Genomic DNA, 19,206 nt, shown 5'->3' on the forward strand with positions numbered 1-19,206 from the left:
GCCTAACATGCTAGTTTAGCTTTCGTACAACGTGTCGTTAGGTAAATATACCACTAGACCAAGTTATGTTTCAAATTGCACAAAACTTGAAAAGTTTGTCTATGGACAGAATTGAGCATTCCCAAAGCATCAAAGTGGATCGTTGGACTCTATTTAGTGTTCATAGCAGTCTAACTTGCTAGTTTAGCGTTTCGTACAACGTTTCGTTAGGTAAAGATGTCAATAGACCTAGTTATGCTTGAAATTGCACAAAACCTTAAAAGCTCATCTATGGACAAAATTGAGCATTGCCAAAGCATCAAAGTGGAACGTTAATCTATTTAGTGTTCTTAGCAGCTTAACTTGCTAGTTTAGCTTTCGTACAACGTTTCGCTAGGCAAAGATACCAGTAGAGCAAGTTATGTTTCAAATTGCAGAAAACTTAAAAAGTTTGTCTATGGACAGAATTGAGCATTCCTAAAGCATCAAAGTGGACCGTTGTACTCTATTAAGTGTTCTTAGAAGTCTAACCTGCTAGTTTAGCTTTCTTACAACGTTTCGTTAGGTAAAAATGCCAATAGACCAAGTTATGCTTGAAATTGCACAAAACCTTAAAAGCTCATATATGGACAGAATTGAGCATTTCCAGAGCATCAAGATGGACCGTTGTACTCTATTTAGTGTTCTTAGCAGTCTAACATGCGAGTTTAGCTTTCGTATAACGTTTCGTTAGGTAAAGATACCAATAGATTAATTTATGTTTCAAGTTGCACAAAACTTGAAAAGTTTGTCTATGGACAAAATTGAGCATTCCTAAAGCATCAAAGTGGACCGTTGTACTCTATTTAGTGTTCTTTGCAGTCTAACTTGCTAGTTTAGCTTTGGTACAACATTTCATTCGATAAAGATGCCAATAAAACAAGTTATGTTTGAAAATGCACAAAACATGAAAAGGTCGTCTATGGACAGAATTGAGCATTCGTAAAGCCTCAAAGTGGACCGTTGTACTCTATTTAGTGTTCTTATAGGTCTAGCTTGCTAGTTTAGCTTTCGTACAACGTTTCGTTAGGTAAAGATGCCAATAGACCAAGTTATGCTTGAAATTGCACAAAACCTTAAAAGCTCATCTATGGACAGAATTGAGCATTCCCAAAGAATCAAAGTGGACCGTTGTACTCTATTTAGTGTTCTTAGCAGCCTAACATGCTAGGTAAATATACCAGTAGACCAAGTTATGTTTCAAATTGCACAAAACTTGAAAAGTTTGTCTATGGACAGAATTGAGCATTCCTAAAGCATCAAAGTGGACCGTTGTACTCTATTAAGTGTTCTTAGAAATCTAACCTGCTAGTTTAGCTTTCTTACAACGTTTCGTTAGGTAAAAATGCCAATAGACCAAGTTATGCTTGAAATTGCACAAAACCTTAAAAGCACATCTATGGACAGAATTAAGCATTCCTAAAGTATCAAGGTGGACTGTTGTACTATATTTAGTGTTCTTAGCAGTCTAACTTGCTACTTTGGCTTTTGTACAACGTTTCGTTTTAGAAAGATGCGAAAAAAACAAGTTATGTTTGAAAATGCGCAAAACTTGAAAAGCTCGTCTATGGATAGAATTGAGCATTCGTAAAGCATCAAAGTGGACCGTTGCACTCTATTTAGTGTTCTTAGAAGTCTAACTTGCTATTTTAGCTTTCGTACAACGTTTCGTTAGGTAAAGATGCCAATAGACCAAGTTATGCTTGAAATTGTACAAAATCTTAAAAGCTCATCTATGGACAGAATTGAGCATTCCCAAATCATCAAAGTGGACCGTTGTACTCTATTTAGTGTTCTTAGCAGTCTAACATGCGAGTTTAGCTTTCGTATAACGTTTCGTTACGTAAAGATACCAATAGACCAAGTTCTGTTTCAAATTGCACAAAACTTGAAAAGTTTGTCTATCGACAGAATTGAGCATTCCTAAAGCATCAAAGTGGACCGTTGTACTCTATTTAGTGTTGTTAGAAGTGTCACTCGCTAGTCTAGCTTTTGTACAACGTTTCGTTCGATAAAGATGCAAATAAAACAAGTTATGTTTGAAAATGCACAAAACTTGAAAAGCTCGTGTATGGACAAAATTGAGCATTCGTAAATCATCAAAGTGGACCGTTGCACTCTATTTAGTGTTCTTAGTTGTCTAACTTGCAAGTTTAGCTTTCGTACAACGTTTCGTTAGGTAAAGATGCCAATAGACCAAGTTATGCTTGAAATTGCACAAAACCTTAAAGGCTCATCTATGGACAGAATAGAGCATTCCCAAAGAATCAAAGTGGACCGTTGTATTCTATTTAGTGTTCTTAGCAGCCTAACATGCTAGTTTATCTTTCGTACAACGTGTCGTTAGGTAAATATACCAGTAGACCAAGTTATGTTTCAAATTGCACAAAACTTGAAAAGTTTGTGTATGGACAGAATTGAGCATTCCTAAAGCATCAAAGTGGACCGTTGTACTCTATTAAGTGTTCTTAGAAGTCTAACCTGCTAGTTTAGCTTTCTTACAACGTTTCGTTAGGTAAAGATGCCAATAGACCAAGTTATGCTTGAAATTGCACAAAGCCTTAAAAGCTCATCTATGGACAGAATTGAGCATTCCTAAAGCATCAAGGTGGACCGTTGTACTATATTTAGTGTTCTTAGCAGTCTTACTTGCTACTTTGGCTTTTGTACAACGTTTCGTTTTAGAAAGATGCGAAAAAAACAAGTTATGTTTGAAAATGCGCAAAACTTGAAATGCTCGTCCATGGATAGAATTGAGCATTCGTAAAGCATCAAAGTGGACCGTTGCACTTTATTTAGTGTTCTTAGAAGTCTAACTTGCTATTTTAGCTTTCGTACAACGTTTCGTTAGGTAAAGATGCTAATAGACCAAGTTATGCTTGAAATTGTACAAAACCTTAAAAGCTCATCTATGGACAGAATTGAGCATTCCCAAAGAATCAAATTGGACCGTTGTACTCTATTTAGTGTCGTTAGAAGTGTCACTCGCTAGTTTAGCTTTTGTACAACGTTTTGTTCGATAAAGATGCAAATAAAACAAGTTATGTTTGAAAATGCACAAAACTTGAAAAGCTCGTGTATGGACAGAATTGAGCATTCGTAAAGCATCAAAGTGGACCGTTGCACTCTATTTAGTGTTCTTAGTTGTCTAACTTTCTAGTTTAGCTTTCGTACAACGTTTCGTTAGGTAAAGATGCCAATAGACCAAGTTATGCTTGAAATTGTACAAAACCTTAAAAGCTTTTCTATGGATAGAATTGAGCAATCCCAAATCATCGAAGTGGACCGTTGTACTCTACTTAGTGTTCTTAGCAGCCTAACTTGCTAGTTTAGCTTTCGTACAACGGTTCGTTAGGTAAAGATGCTAATAGACCAAGTTATGCTTGAAAGTGCACAAAACCTTAAAAGCTAATCTATGGACAGAATTGAGCATTCCTAAAGCATCAAAGTGGACCGTTGTACTCTATTTAGTGTTCTTAGAAGTCTAACTTGCTAGTTTAGCTTTCGTACAACATTTTGTTAGGTAAAGATTCCAATAGACGAAGTTATGCTTGAAATTGCACAAAACCTTAAAACCTCATCTAAGGACAGAATTGAGCATTCTCAAAGCATCAAAGTGGACCGTTGTACTCCATTGGTGTTCTTAGCAGTCTAACTTGCTAGTTTAGCTTTTGTACAATGTTTGGTTCTGTAAAGATGCCAATAAAACAAGTTATGTTTGAAAATGCACAAAACTCGAAAAGCTCATCTATGGATAGAATTTAGCATTCGTAAAGTATCAATGTGGATTGTTGCACTCTATTTAGTGTTCTTAAAACTCTAACTTTCTAGTTTAGCTTTCGTACAACATTTCGTTAGCCAAAGATGCCAGTAGGCCAAGTAATGCTTGAAATTGAACAAAACCTTAAAAGCTTATCTATGGACAGAATTGAATATTCCCAAAGCATCAAAGGCGACCGTTGTACTCTATTTAGTGTTCTTAGAGGTCTAACTTGCTAGTTGAGCTTCGGTAGAACGTTTCGTTCGATAAAGATGTCAATAAAACAAGTTATGTTTTAAAATGCACAGAACATGAAAAGGTTATCTATGGACAGAATTTAGCATTCGTAAAGCTTCAAAGTGGACCTTTGTACTCTATTTAGTGTTCTTAGAGGTCTAAATTGCTAGTTTAGCTTTCGTACAACGTTTCGTTAGCTAAAGATGCCAGTAGACCAAGTTATGCTTGAAATTGCACAAAACCTTAAAAGCTCGTCTATGGACAGAATTGAGCAATCCCAAAGTATCAAAGTGGACCGTTGTACTCTATTTAGTGTTCTTAGCAGTCAAACATGCGAGTTTAGCTTTCGTATAACGTTTCGTTAGGTAAAGATACGAATAGACCATGCTATGTTTTAAATTGCAGAAAACTTGAAAAGTTTGTCTATGGGCAGAATTGAGCATTCCTAAAGCATCAATGTGGACCGTTGTACTCTATTTAGTGTCGTTAGAAGTGTAACTTTCTAGTTTTGCTTTTGTACAACATTTCGTTCGTTAAGGATGCAAATAAAACAAGTTATGTTTGAAAATGCACAAAACTTGAAAAGGTCGTCTATGGATAGAATTGAGCATTCGTATAGCATCAAAGTGGAGTTGTATTCTATTTAGTGTTCTTAGAGGGCTAACTTGCTAGTTTAGCTTTCGTACAACGTTTCGTTAGGTAAAGATGCCAATAGAACAAGTTATGCTTGAAATTGCACAAAACCTTAAAAGCTTACCTATGGACAGAATTGAGCACTCCCAAATCATCAAAGTGGACCGTTGTACTCTATTTAGTGTTCTTAGCAGCCTAACTTGCTAGTTTAGCTTTCGTACAACGGTTCGTTAGGTAAAGATGCCAATAGACCAAGTTATGCTTGAAAGTGCTCAAAACCTTAAAAGCTCATCCATGGACAGAATTGAGCATTCCTTATGTATCGAAGTGGACCGTTGTACTCTATTTAGTGTTCTTAGCAGCCTAACTTGCTAGTTTAGCTTTCGTACAACGTTTCGTTAGGTAAAGATAACAGTAGACCAAGTTATGTTTCAAATTGCACAAAACTTGAAAAGTTTATCTATGGACAGAATTGAGCATTCCTAAAGCATCAAAGGGGACCGTTTTATTCTATTTAGTGTTCTTATAATTCTAACTTGCTACTTTAGCTTTCGTACAACATTTCGTTAGGTAAAGATTCCAATAGACCAAGTTATGCTTGAAATTGCACAAAACCTTAAAAAGCTCATCTATGGACAGAATTGGGCATTCCCAAAGCATCAAAGTGGACCGTTGTACTCCATTGGTGTTCTTAGCAGTCTAACTTGGTAGTTTAGCTTTTGTACAACGTTTGGTTCTATAAAGATGCGAATAAAACAAGTTAGTTTGAAAATGGCCAAAACTTGAAAAGCTCGTCTATGGACAGAATTGAGCATTCGTAAAGCATCAAAGTGGACCGTTGCACTCTATTTAGTGTTCTTAGAAGTCTAACTTTCTATTTTAGCTTTCGTTCAACGTTTCGTTAGCTAAAGATGCCAATAGGCCAAGTCATGCTTGAAATTGCACAAAACCTTAAAAGCTTATCTATGAACAGAATTTAGTATTCCCAAAGCATCAAAGGGGACCGTTGTACTCTATTTAGTGTTCTTAGAGGTCTAACTTGCTAGTTTAGCTTCGGTATAACGTTTCCTTCGATAAAGATGCCAATAAAACAAGTTATGTTTGAAAATGCACAGAACATGAAAAGGTCGTCTATGGACAAAATTGAGCATTCGTAAAGCATCAAAGTGAACCGTTGTACACTATTTAGTATTCTTAGAGGTCTAGCTTGCTAGTTTAGCTTTCGTACAACGTTTCGTTGGGTAAAGATGCCAATACACCAAGTTATGCTTGAAATTGCACAAAACCATAAAAGCTCATTATGGACATCATTGAGCATTTCCAAAGCATCAAAGTGGACCGTTGTACTCTATTTAGTGTTCTTAGCAACCTAACTTGCTAGTTTAGCTTTCGTACAACGTTTTGTTAGGTAAATATACCAGTAGACCAAGTTATGTTTCAAATTGCACACAACTTGAAATGTTTGTCTATGTACAGAATTGAGCATTCCTAAAGCATCAATGTGGATCGTTGTACTCTATTTAGTGTTCTTAGAAGTCTAACTTGCTAATTTAGCTTTCGTACAATGTTTCGATAGGTAAAGATACCAGTAGACCAAGTTATGTTTCAACTTGCACAAAACTTGAAAAGTTTGTCTATGGACAGAATTAAGCATTCATAAAGCATCAAAGTGGACCGTTGTACTCTATTTAGTGTTCTTAGAAGTCTAACTTGCTAGTTTAGCTTTCGTACAACATTTCGTTAGGTAAAGATTCCAATATACCAAGTTATGCTTGAAATTGCACAAAACCTTAAAAGCTCATCTATGGACAGAATTGAGCATTCCCAAAGCATGAAAGAGGACCGTTGTACTCTATTGGTGTTATTTGCAGTCTAACTTGCTAGTTTGGCTTTTGTACAACGTTTCGTTCTATAAAGATGCGAATAAAACAAGTTATGTTTGAAAATGTAAGAAACTTGAAAAGCTCGTCTATGGACAGAATTGAGCATTCGTATAGAGTCAAAGTGGATCGTTGTACTCTATTTAGTGTTCTTAGAGGTCTAACTTGCTAGTTTAGCATTTCGTACAACGTTTCGTTAGGTAAAGATGTCAATAGAACAAGTTATGCTTGAAATTGCACAAAACCTTAAAAGCTCATCTATGAACAGAATTGAGCATTCCCAAAGCATGAAAGGGGACCGTTGTACTCTATTGGTGTTATTTGCAGTCTAACTTGCTAGTTTGGCTTTTGTACAACGTTTCGTTCTATAAAGATGCGAATAAAACAAGTTATGTTTGAAAATGTAAGAAACTTGAAAAGCTCGTCTATGGACAGAATTGAGCATTCGTAAAGAATCAAAGTGGATCGTTGTACTCTATTTAGTGTTCTTAGAGGTCTAACTTGCTAGTTTAGAATTTCGTACAACGTTTCGTTAGGTAAACATACCAGTAGACCAAGTTATGTTTCAACTTGCACAAAACTTGAAAAGTTTATCTATGGACAGAATTAAGCATTCATAAAGTATCCAAGTGGACCGTTGTACTCTATTTAGTGTTCTTAGAAGTCTAACTTGCTAGTTTAGCTTTCGTACAACATTTCGTTAGGTAAAGATTCCAATAGACCAAGTTATGCTTGAAATTGCACAAAACCTTAAAAGCTCATCTATGGACAGAATTGAGCATTCCCAAAGCATGAAAGGGGACCGTTGTACTCTATTGGTGTTATTTGCAGTCTAACTTGCTAGTTTGGCTTTTGTACAACGTTTCGTTCTATAAAGATGCGAATAAAACAAGTTATGTTTGAAAATGTAAGAAACTTGAAAAGCTCGTCTATGGACAGAATTGAGCATTCGTAAAGAATCAAAGTGGATCGTTGTACTCTATTTAGTGTTCTTAGAGGTCTAACTTGCTAGTTTAGCATTTCGTACAACGTTTCGTTAGGTAAAGATGTCAATAGAACAAGTTATGCTTGAAATTGCACAAAACCTTAAAAGCTCAACTATGGACAGAATTGAGCATTTCCAAAGCATGAAAGGGGACCGTTGTACTCTATTGGTGTTATTTGCAGTCTAACTTGCTAGTTTGGCTTTTGTACAACGTTTCGTTCTACAAAGATGCGAATAAAACAAGTAATGTTTGAAAATGTAAGAAACTTGAAAAGCTCGTCTATGGACAGAATTAAGCGTTCGTAAAGAATCAAAGTGGATCGTTGTACTCTATTTAGTGTTCTTAGAGGTCTAACTTGCTAGTTTAGCATTTCGTACAACGTTTCGTTAGGTAAAGATGTCAATAGAACAAGTTATGCTTGAAATTGCACAAAACCTTAAAAGCTCATCTATGGACAGAATTGAGCATTCCCAAAGCATGAAAGGGGACCGTTGTAGTCTATTGGTGTTATTTGCAGTCTAACTTGCTAGTTTGGCTTTTGTACAACGTTTCGTGCTATAAAGATGCGAATAAAACAAGTTATGTTTGAAAATGTAAAAAACTTGAAAAGCTCGTCTATGGACAGAATTGAGCATTCGTAAAGAATCAAAGTGGATCGTTGTACTCTATTTAGTGTTCTTAGAGGTCTAACTTGCTAGTTTAGCATTTCGTACAACGTTTCGTTAGGTAAAGATGCCAATAGACCAAGTTATGCTTTAAATTGCACAAAACCTTAAAAACTCATCTATGGACAGAATTGAGCATTCCCAATGCATGAAAGGGGACCGTTGTACTCTATTGGTGTTATTTGCAATCTAACTTGCTAGTTTGACTTTTGTAGAACGTTTCGTTCTATAAAGATGCGAATAAAACAAGTTATGTTTGAAAATGTAAGAAACTTGAAAAGCTCGTCTATGGACAGAATTGAGCATTCGTAAAGAATCAAAGTGGATCGTTGTACTCTATTTAGTGTTCTTAGAGGTCTAACTTGCTAGTTTAGAATTTCGTACAACGTTTCGTTAGGTAAAGATGCCAATAGACCAAGTTATGCTTGAAATTGCACAAAACCTTAAAAGCTCATCTATGGATAGAATTGAGCATTCCCAAAGCATCAAAGTGGACCGTTGTACTCTATTTAGTGTTCTTAGCAGTCGAACATGCGAGTTTAGCTTTCGTATAACGTTTCGTTAGGTAAAGAGACCAATAGACCAAGTTATGTTTCAAATTGCACAAAACTTGAAAAGTTTGTCTATGGACAGAATTGAGCATTCATAAAGCATCGAAGTGTATCGTTGTACTCTATTTAGTGTTCTTAGAGGTCTAACTTGCTAGTTTAGCATTTCGTACAACGTTTCGTTAGGTAAAGATGCCAATAGACCAAGTTATGCTTTAAATTGCACAAAACCTTAAAAGCTCATATATGGACAGAATTGAGCATTCCCAAAGCATCAAAGTGGACCGTTGTACTCTATTTAGTGTTCTTAGCAGTCGAACATGCGAGTTTAGCTTTCGTATAACGTTTCGTTAGGTAAAGAGACCAATAGACCAAGCTATGTTTCAAATTGCACAAAACTTGAAAAGTTTGTCTATGGGCAGAATTGAGCATTCCTAAAGCATCAAAGTGGACCGTTGTACTCTATTTACTGTCGTTAGAAGTGTAACTTTCTAGTTTAGCTTTTGTACAACGTTTCATTCGATAAGGATGCAAATAAAACAAGTTATGTTTGAAAATGCACAAAACTTGAAAAGGTCGTCAATGGATAGAATTGAGCATTCATATAGCATCAAAGTGGAGTTGTACTCTATTTAGTGTTCTTAGAGGGCTAACTTGCTAGTTTAGCTTTCGTACAACGTTTCGTTAGGGAAAGATACCAATTGAACAAGTTATGCTTGAAATTGCACAAAACCTTAAAAGCTTATCTATGGACAGAATTGAGCACTCCCAAACCATCAAAGTGGACCGTTGTACTCTATATAGTGTTCTTAGCAGCCTAACTTGCTAATTTAGCTTTCGTACAACGGTTCGTTAGGTAAAGATGCCAGTAGACCAAGTTATGCTTGAAAGTGCTCAAAACCTTAAAAGCTCATCCGTGGACAGAATTGAGCATTCCCAAAGCATCGAAGTGGACCGTTGTACTCTATTTAGTGTTATTAGCAGCCTAACTTGCTAGTTTAGCTTTCGTACAACGTTTCGTTAGGTAAAGATACCAGTAGACCAAGTTATGTTTCAAATTGCACAAAACTTGAAAAGTTTATCTATGGACATAATTGAGCATTCCTAAAGCATCAAAGGGGACCGTTTCATTCTATTTAGTGTTCTTAGAATTCTAACTTGCTAGTTTAGCTTTCGTACAACATTTCGTTAGGTAAAGATTCCAATAGACCAAGTTATGCTTGAAATTGCACAAAACCTTAAAAGCTCATCTATGGACAGAATTGAGCATTCCCAAAGCATCAAAGTGGACCGTTGTACTCCATTGGTGTTCTTAGCAGTCTAACTTGGTAGTTTAGCTTTTCTACAACGTTTTGTTCTATAATGATGCGAATAAAACAAGTTATGTTTGAAAATGCACAAAACTTGAAAAGCTCGTCTATGGACAGAATTGAGGATTCGTAAGGCATCAAAGTGGACCGTTGCACTCTATTTAGTGTTCTTAGAAGTCTAACTTTCTAGTTTAGCTTTCGTTCAACGTTTCATTAGCTAAAGATGCCAATAGGCCAAGTCATGCTTGAAATTGCACAAAACCTTAAAAGCTTATTTATGGACAGAATTTAGTATTTCCAAAGCATCAAAGGGGACCGTTGTACTCTATTTAGTGTTCTTAGATGTCTAACTTGCTAGTTTAGCTTCGGTATAACGTTTCGTTCGATAAAGATGCCAATAAAACAAGTTATATTTGAAAATGCACAGAACATGAAGAGGTCATCTATGGACAAAATTGAGTATTCGTAAAGCATCAAAGTGGACCGTTGTACTCTATTTAGTGTTCTTAGAGGTGTAACTTGCTAGTTTAGCTTTCGTACAACGTTTCGTTGGGTAAAGACGCCAATACACCAAGTTATGCTTGAAATTGCACAAAACCATAAAAGCTCATCTATGGACAGAATTGAGCATTTCCAAAGCATCAAAGTGGACCGTTGTACTCTATTTAGTGTTCTTAGCAACCTAACTTGCTAGTTTAGCTTTCGTACAACGTTTTCTTCGGTAAATATACCAGTAGACCAAGTTATGTTTCAAATTGCACACAACTTGAAAAGTTTGTCTATGGACAGAATTGAGCATTCCTAAAGCATTAAAGTGGATCATTGTACTCTATTTGGTGTTCTTAGAAGTTTAACTTGCTAATTTAGCTTTCGTACAATGTTTCGTTAGGTAAAGATACCAGTAGACAAAGTTATGTTTCAACTTGCACAAAACTTGAAAAGTTTGTCTATGGATAGAATTAAGCATTCCTAAAGCATCAAAGTGGATCGTTGGACTCTATTTTGTGTTCTTAGAAGTGTAACTTGGTAGTTTAGCTTTCGTACAACGTTTCATTAGGTAAAGATGCGAATAGACCATGTTATGCTTGAAATTGCACAAAACCATAAAAGCTCACCTATGGACAGAATTTTGCATTTCCAAAGCATCAAAATGAACCGTTGTACTCTATTTAGTGTTCTTTGCAGTCTAACTTGCTAGTTTAGCTTTTGTACAACGTTTCGTTCTATAAAGATGCCATCAAAGTGGACCATTGCACTCTATTTAGTGTTCTTAGAAGTCTGACTTGCTAGTTTACCTTTCGTACAACGTTTCGTTAGGTAATGATGCCAATAGACCAAGTTATGCTTGAAATTACACAAAACCTTAAAAGCTTATCTATGGACAGAATTGAGCATTTCCAAAGCATCAAAGTGGAACGTTGTACTCTATTAAGTGTTCTTAGCGGTCTAACATGCGTGTTTAGCTTTCGTACAACTTTTCGTTAGGTAAAGATACTAGTAGACCAAGTTATGTTTCAAATTGCACAAAACATAAAAAGTTTGTCTACGAACAGAATTGAGCACTCCGAAAGCATCAAATTGGATCGTTGTACTCTATTTAGTGTTTTTAGAAGTCTAACTTACTAGTTTAGCTTTTGTACAACGTTTCGTTAGGTAAAGATGCCAATAGACCAAGTTATGCTTGAAATTGCACAAAACCTTAAAAGCTCATCTATGCACAGAATTGAGCATTCCCAAAGCATCAAAGTGAACCGTTGTACTCTATTTAGTGTTCTTAGCAGCCTAACTTCCTAGTTTAGCTTTCATACAACGTTTCGTTAGGTAAGGATACCAGTAGACCAAGTTATGTTTCAAATTGCACAAAACTTGAAAAGTTTGTCTATGGACAGAATTGAGCATTCCTAAAGCATGAAAGTGGACCGTTGTACTCTATTTAGTGTTCTTAGTAGTCTAACTTGCTAGTTTTGCTTTCGTACAACATTTCGTTAGGTAAAGATACCAATAGACCAAGTTATGCTTGACATTGCACAAAACTTTAAAAGCTCATCTATGGACAAAATTGAGCATTCCCAAAGCATCAAAGAGGACCGTTGTACTCTATTGGTGTTCTTAGCAGTCTAACTTGGTATTTTAGCTTTTGTACAACGTTTCGTTCTATAAAGATGCCAATAAAACAAGTTATGTTTGAAGATGCACAAAACTTGAAAAGCTCATCTATGGACAGAATTGAGCATTCGTAAAGCATCAAAGTGGACCGTTGCACTCTATTTAGTGTTCTTAGAAGTCTAACTCGCTAGTTTAGCATTCGTAGAACGTTTTGTTAGGTAAAGATGCCAATAAACAAAGTTCTGCTTGAAATTGCACAAAACCTTAAAAGCTCACCTATGGACAGAATTAAGCATTCCCAAAGCATCAAAGTGGACTGTTGTACTCTATTTAGTGTTCTTAGCAGTCTAACATGCGAGTTTAACTTTCGTATAACGTTTCGTTAGTTAAAGATACCAATAGACCAAGTTATGTTTCAAATTGCACAAAACTTGAAAAGTTTGTCCATGGACAGAATTGAGCATTCCTAAATCATCAAAGTGGACCGTTGTACTCTATTTAGTGCCGTTAGAAGTGTAACTTGCTACTTTAGCTTTTGTACAACGTTTCGTTCGACAAAGTTGCCAATAAAACAAGTTATGTTTGAAAATGCATAAAACTTGAAAAGCTCGTCTATGGACAGAATTGAGCATTCGTAAAGCATCGAAGTGGACCGTTGCACTCTATTTAGTGTTCTTAGAAGTCTAACTTGCTAGTTTAGCTTTCGTACAACGTTTCGTTAGCTAAAGATGCCAATAGGCCAAGTCATGCTTGAAATTACGCAAAACCTCAAAATATCATCTATGGACAGAATTGAACATTCCCAAAGAATCAAAGTGGACCGTTGTACTTTATTTAGTGTTCTTAGCTGTCTAACTTGCTAGTTTAGCTTTGGTACAACGATTCGTTCGATAAAGATGCCAACAAAACAAGTTGTGTTTGAAAATGCACAAAACTTGAAAAGCTCGTCTATGGACAGAATTGAGCATTCGTAAAGCATCAAAGTGGACCATTGCACTATATTTAGTGTTCTTACAAGTCTAACTCGCTAGTTTAGCTTTCGTACAACGTTTCGTTAGGTAAAGATGCCAAGAGAACAAGTTATGCTTGAAATTGCACAAAACCTTAAAAGCTCATCTATGGACAGAATTGAGCATTCCCAAAGCATCAAAGCCGACCATTGTACTCTATTGGTGTTCTTAGCAGTCTAACTTGGTAGTTTACCTTTTGTACAACGTTTCGTTATATAAAGATGCCAATAAAACAAGTTATGTTTGAAAATGCACAAAACTTGAAAACCTCGTCTATGGACAGAATTGAGCATTCGTAAAGCATCAAAGTGGACCGTTGCACTATATTTAGTGTTCTTAAAAGTCTAACTCGCTAGTTTAGCTTTCGTACAACGTTTCGTTAGGTAAAGATGCCAATAGACCAAGTTATGCTTGAAATTGCACAAAACCTTAAAAGCTCATCTATGGACAGAATTGAGCATTTCTAAAGCATCAAAGTGGAGCGTTACTCTATTTAGTGTTCTTAGCAGTCTAACTTACTTGTTTAGCTTTCGTACAACGTTTCGTTAGGTAAAGATACCAGTAGACCAAGTTATGTTTCAAATTGCACAAAACTTGAAATGTTTGTCTATGGACAGAATTGAGCATTCCTTAAGCATCAAAGTGGATCGTTGTACTCTATTTAGTGTTCTTTGCAGTCTAACTTGCTAGTTTAGCTTTTGTACAACGTTTCGTTCTATAATGATGCCAATGAAACAAGTTATGTTTGAAAATGCAAAAAACTTGAAAAGCTCGTCTATGGAGAGAATTGAGCATTCGTAAAGCATCAAAGTGGACCGTTGCACTCTATTTAGTGTTCTTAGAAGTCTGACTTGCTAGTTTAGCTTTCGTACAACGTTTCGTTAGGAATGCCAATAGACCGAGTTATGCTTGAAATTGCACAAATGCTTAAAAGGTCATCTATAGACAGAATTGAGCATTCCCAAAGCATCAAAGTGGATTGTTGTACTCTATTAAGCGTTCTTGGCAGTATAACATGCGTGTTTAGCTTTCGTACAACGTGTCGTTAGGTAAAGATACTAGTAGACCAAGTTATGTTTCAAATTCCACAAAACTTGAAAAGTTTGTCTACGAACAGAATTGAGCATTCCAAAAGCATCAAATTGGATCGTTGTACCGTATTTACTGTTCTTAGAAGTCTAACTTGCTAGTTTAGCTTTTGTGCAACGTTTCGTTAGGTAGAGATGCCAATAGACCAAGATATGCTTGAAATTGCACAAAACCTTAAAAGCTTATCTATGCACAGAATTGAGCATTCCCAAAGCATCAAAGTGGACCGTTGTACTCTATTCAGTGTTTTTCGCAGCCTAACTTGCTAGTTTAGCTTTCGTACAACGTTTCGTTAGGTAAGGATACCAGTAGACCAAGTTATGTTTCAAATTGCACAAAACTTGAAAATTTTGTCTATGGACAGAATTGAGCATTCCTAAAGCATCAAAGTGAAAACGTTGTACTCTATTTAGTGTTCTTAGAAGTCTAACTTGCTAGTTTAGCTTTCGTACAACATTTCGTTAGGTAAAGATGCCAATAGACAAAGTTATGCTTGAAATTGCAGAAAACCTTAAAAGCTCATCTATGGACAGAATTAAGCATTACCAAAGCGTCAAAGTGGACCGTTATACTCTATTTAGTGTTCTTAGCAGTCTAACATGCGAGTTTAGCTTTCGTATAACGTTTCGTTAGTTAAAGATACCAATAGACCAAGTTATGTTTCAAATTGCACAAAACTTGAAAAGTTTGTCTATGGACAGAATAGAGCATTCCTAAAGCATCAAAGTGGACCGTTGTACTCTATTTAGTGCCGTTAGAAGTGTAAACTGCTAGTTTAGCTTTTGTACAACATTTCGTTCGACAATGTTGCCAATAAAACAAGTTATGTTTGAAAATGCACAAAACTTGAAAAGCTCGTCTATCGACAGAATTGAGCATTCGTAAAGCATCAAAGTGGACCGCTGCACTCTATTTAGTGTTCTTAGAAGTCTAACTTGCTAGTTTTGCTTTCGTACAACGTTTCGTTAGCTAAAGATGCCAATAGGCCAAGTCATGCTTGAAATTACACAAAACCTTAAAAAATCATCTATGGACAGAATTGAGCATTCCCAAAGCATCAAAGTGGACCGGTGTACTCTATTTAGTGTTCTTAGAAGTCTAACTTGCTAGTTTACCTTTCGTACAACATTTCGTTAGGTAAAGATTCCAATAGACCAAGTTATGCTTGAAATTGCACAAAACCTTAAAAGCTCATCTATGGACAAAATAGAGCATTCCCAAAGCATCAAAGTGGACCGTTGTACTATATTTAGTGTTTTTAGCTGTGTAACATACGAGTTTAGCTTTCGTCCAACATTTCGTTAGGTAAAAATACTAGTAGACCAAGTTATGTTTCAAATTGCACAAAACTTGGAAAGTTTGTCTATGGACAGAATTGAGCATTCCTAAAGCATCAAAGTGGATAGTTGTACTCTATTTAGTGTTCTTAGAAGTCTAACTTGCTAATTTAGCTTTCTTACAACATTTCATTAGGTAAAGATGCCAATAGACCAAGTTATGCCTGAAATTGCACAAAACCTTAAAGGCTCATCTATGGACAGAATTGGGCATTCCCAAAGCATCAAAGTGGACCGTTGTACTCTATCTAGTGTTCTTAGTAGCCAAACTTCCTAGTTTTGCTTTCGTACAACGTTTTGTTAGGTAAAGATACTAGTAGACCAAGTTATGTTTCAAATTGCACAAAACTTGAAAAGTTTGTCTATGGACAGAATTGAGCATTCATAAAGCATCAAAGTGGACCGTTGTACTCTATTTAATGTTCTTAGAAGTCTAACTTGCTAGTTTAGCTTTTGTACAACATTTCGTTAGGTAAAGATTCCAATACACCAAGTTATGCTTGAAATTGCACAAAACCTTAAAAGCTCATCTACGGACAAAATTGAGCATTCCCAAAGCATCAAAGGGGACCGTTGTACTCTATTTAGTGTTCTTAGCTGTCTAACATACGAGTTTAGCTTTCGTAGAACGTTTCGTTAGATAAAGATACCGGTAGACCAAGTTATGTTTCAAATTGCACAAAACATGAAAAGTTTGTCTACGGACAGAATTGAGGATTCCTAAAGCATCAAAGTGCACCGTTGTACTCTATTTAGTGTTCTTAGAAGTCGAACTTGCTAGTTCAGCTTTCGTACAACAGTTCATTAGGTAAAGATTCCAATAGACCAAGTTATGCTTCAAATTGCACAAAACCTTAAAAGCTCATCTATGGACAGAATTGAGCATTCCCAAAGCATTAAAGTGGACCGTTGTACTATATTTATTATTCTTAGCTGTCTAACATACGAGTTTAGCTTTCGTACAACGTTTCGTTAGGTAAAGATACCAGTAGACCAAGTTATGTTTCAAATTGCACAAAACTTGAAAAGTTTGTCTATGGAGAGAATTGAGCATTCCTAAACCATCAAAGTGGACCGTTGTACTCTATTTAATGTTCTTAGAAGTCTAACTTGCTAGTTTAGCTTTCGTACAACATTTCGTTAGGTAAAGATTCCAATAGACCAAGTTATGCTTGAAATTGCACAAAACCTTGAAAGCTCATCTACGGACAAAATTGAGCATTCCCAAAGCATCAAAGGGGACCGTTGTACTCTATTTAGTGTTCTTAGCTGTCTAACATACGAGTTTAGCTTTCGTAGAACGTTTCGTTAGGTAAACATACCAGTAGACCAAGTTATGTTTCAAATTGCACAAAACTTGAAAAGTTTGTCTACGGACAGAATTGAGGATTCCTAAAGCATCAAAGTGCACCGTTGTACTCTATTTAGTGTTCTTAGAAGTCGAACTTGCTAGTTCAGCTTTCGTACAACAGTTCGTTAGGTAAAGATTCCAATAGACCAAGTTATGCTTCAAATTGCACAAAACCTTAAAAGCTCATCTATGGACAGAATTGAGCATTCCCAAAGCATTAAAGTGGACCGTTGTACTATATTTATTATTCTTAGCTGTCTAACATACGAGTTTAGCTTTCGTACAACGTTTCGTTAGGTAAAGATACCAGTAGACCAAGTTATGTTTCAAATTGCACAAAACTTGAAAAGTTTGTCTATGGAGAGAATTGAGCATTCCTAAACCATCAAAGTGGACCGTTGTACTCTATTTAATGTTCTTAGAAGTCTAACTTGCTAGTTTAGCTTTCGTACAACATTTCGTTAGGTAAAGATTCCAATAGACCAAGTTATGCTTGAAATTGCACAAAACCTTAAAAGCTCATCTACGGACAAAATTGAGCATTCCCAAAGCATCAAAGGGGACCGTTGTACTCTATTTAGTGTTCTTAGCTGTCTAACATACGAGTTTAGCTTTCGTAGAACGTTTCGTTAGGTAAAGATACCAGTAGACCAAGTTATGTTTCAAATTGCACAAAACTTGAAAAGTTTGTCTACGGACAGAATTGAGGATTCCTAAAGCATCAAAGTGCACCTTTGTACTCTATTTAGTGTTCTTAGAAGTCGAACTTGCTAGTTCAGCTTTCGTACAACAGTTCGTTAGGTAAAGATTCCAATAGACCAAGTTATGCTTCAAATTGCACAAAACCTTAAAAGCTCATCTATGGACATAATTGAGCATTCCCAAAGCATTAAAGTGGACCGTTGTACTATATTTATTATTCTTAGCTGTCTAACATACGAGTTTAGCTTTCGTACAACGTTTCGTTAGGTAAAGATACCAGTAGACCAAGTTATGTTTCAAATTGCACAAAACTTGAAAAGTTTGTCTATGGACAAAATTGAGCATTCCTAAAGCATCAAAGTGGATCGTTGTACTCTATTTAGTGTTCTTAGAAGTCTAACTTGCTAATTTAGCTTTCGTACGATGTTTCGTTAGGTAAAGATGCCAATAGACCAAGTTATGCCTGAAATTGCACAAAACCTTAAAGGCTCATATATGGACAGAATTGAGCATTCCCAAAGCATCAAAGTGGACCGTTGTACTCTATTTAGTGTTCTTAGCTGTCTGACATACGAGTTTAGCTTTCGTACAATGTTGCGTTAGGTAAAGATACCAGTAGACCAAATTATGTTTCAAATTGCACAAAACTTGAAAAGTTTGTCTATGGACAGAATTGAGCATTTCTAAAGCATCAAACTGGGCCGTTGTACTCTATTTAGTGTTCTTAGAAGTCTAACTTGCTAGTTTAGCTTTCGTACAACATTTCGTTAGGTAAAGATTGCAATTGACCAAGTTATGCTTGAAATTGCACAAAACCTTAAAAGCTCATCTATGGACAGAATTGAGCATTCATAAAGCATCAAAGTGGACCGTTGCACTCTATTTAGTGTTCTTAGAATTCTAACTTTCTAGTTTAGCTTTCGTACAACATTTCGTTAGCTAAAGATGCCAATAGGCCAAGTCATGCTTGAAATTACACAAAACCTTAAAAGCTCATCTATGGACAGAGTTAAGCATTCCCAAAGCATCAAAGTGGGCCGTTGTATTCTATTTGGTGTTCTTAGCAGTCTAACTTGCTAGTTTAGCTTTGGTTCAACGATTCGTTCAATAAAGATGCCAATAAAACAAGTTATGTTTGAAAATGCACAAAATTTGAAAAGGTCGTCTATGGACAGAATTGAGCATTCGTAAAGCATCAAAGTGGACCGTTGTACTCCATTTAGTGTTCTTAGAGGTCTAACTTGCTAGTTTAGCTTTCGTACAACATTTCGTTAGGTAAAGATTCCAATAGACCAAGTTATGCTTGAAATTGCACAAAACCTTAAAAGCTCATCTATGGACAGAATAAAGCATTCTCAAAGCATCAAAGGGGACCGTTGTACTATATTGTGTGTTTTTAGCTGTCTAACATACGAGTTTAGCTTTCGTACAATGTTGCGTTAGGTAAAGATACCAGTAGACCAAATTATGTTTAAAATTGCACAAAAGTTGAAAAGTTTGTCTATGGACAGAATTGAGCATTCCTAAAGCATCAAAGTAGGCCGTTGTACTCTATTTAGTGTTCTTAGAAGTCT

Source organism: Tripterygium wilfordii, chromosome 7 (assembly GCF_013401445.1).
Source record: "Tripterygium wilfordii isolate XIE 37 chromosome 7, ASM1340144v1, whole genome shotgun sequence".
In the NCBI taxonomy this organism is placed as follows: Eukaryota; Viridiplantae; Streptophyta; class Magnoliopsida; order Celastrales; family Celastraceae; genus Tripterygium; species Tripterygium wilfordii.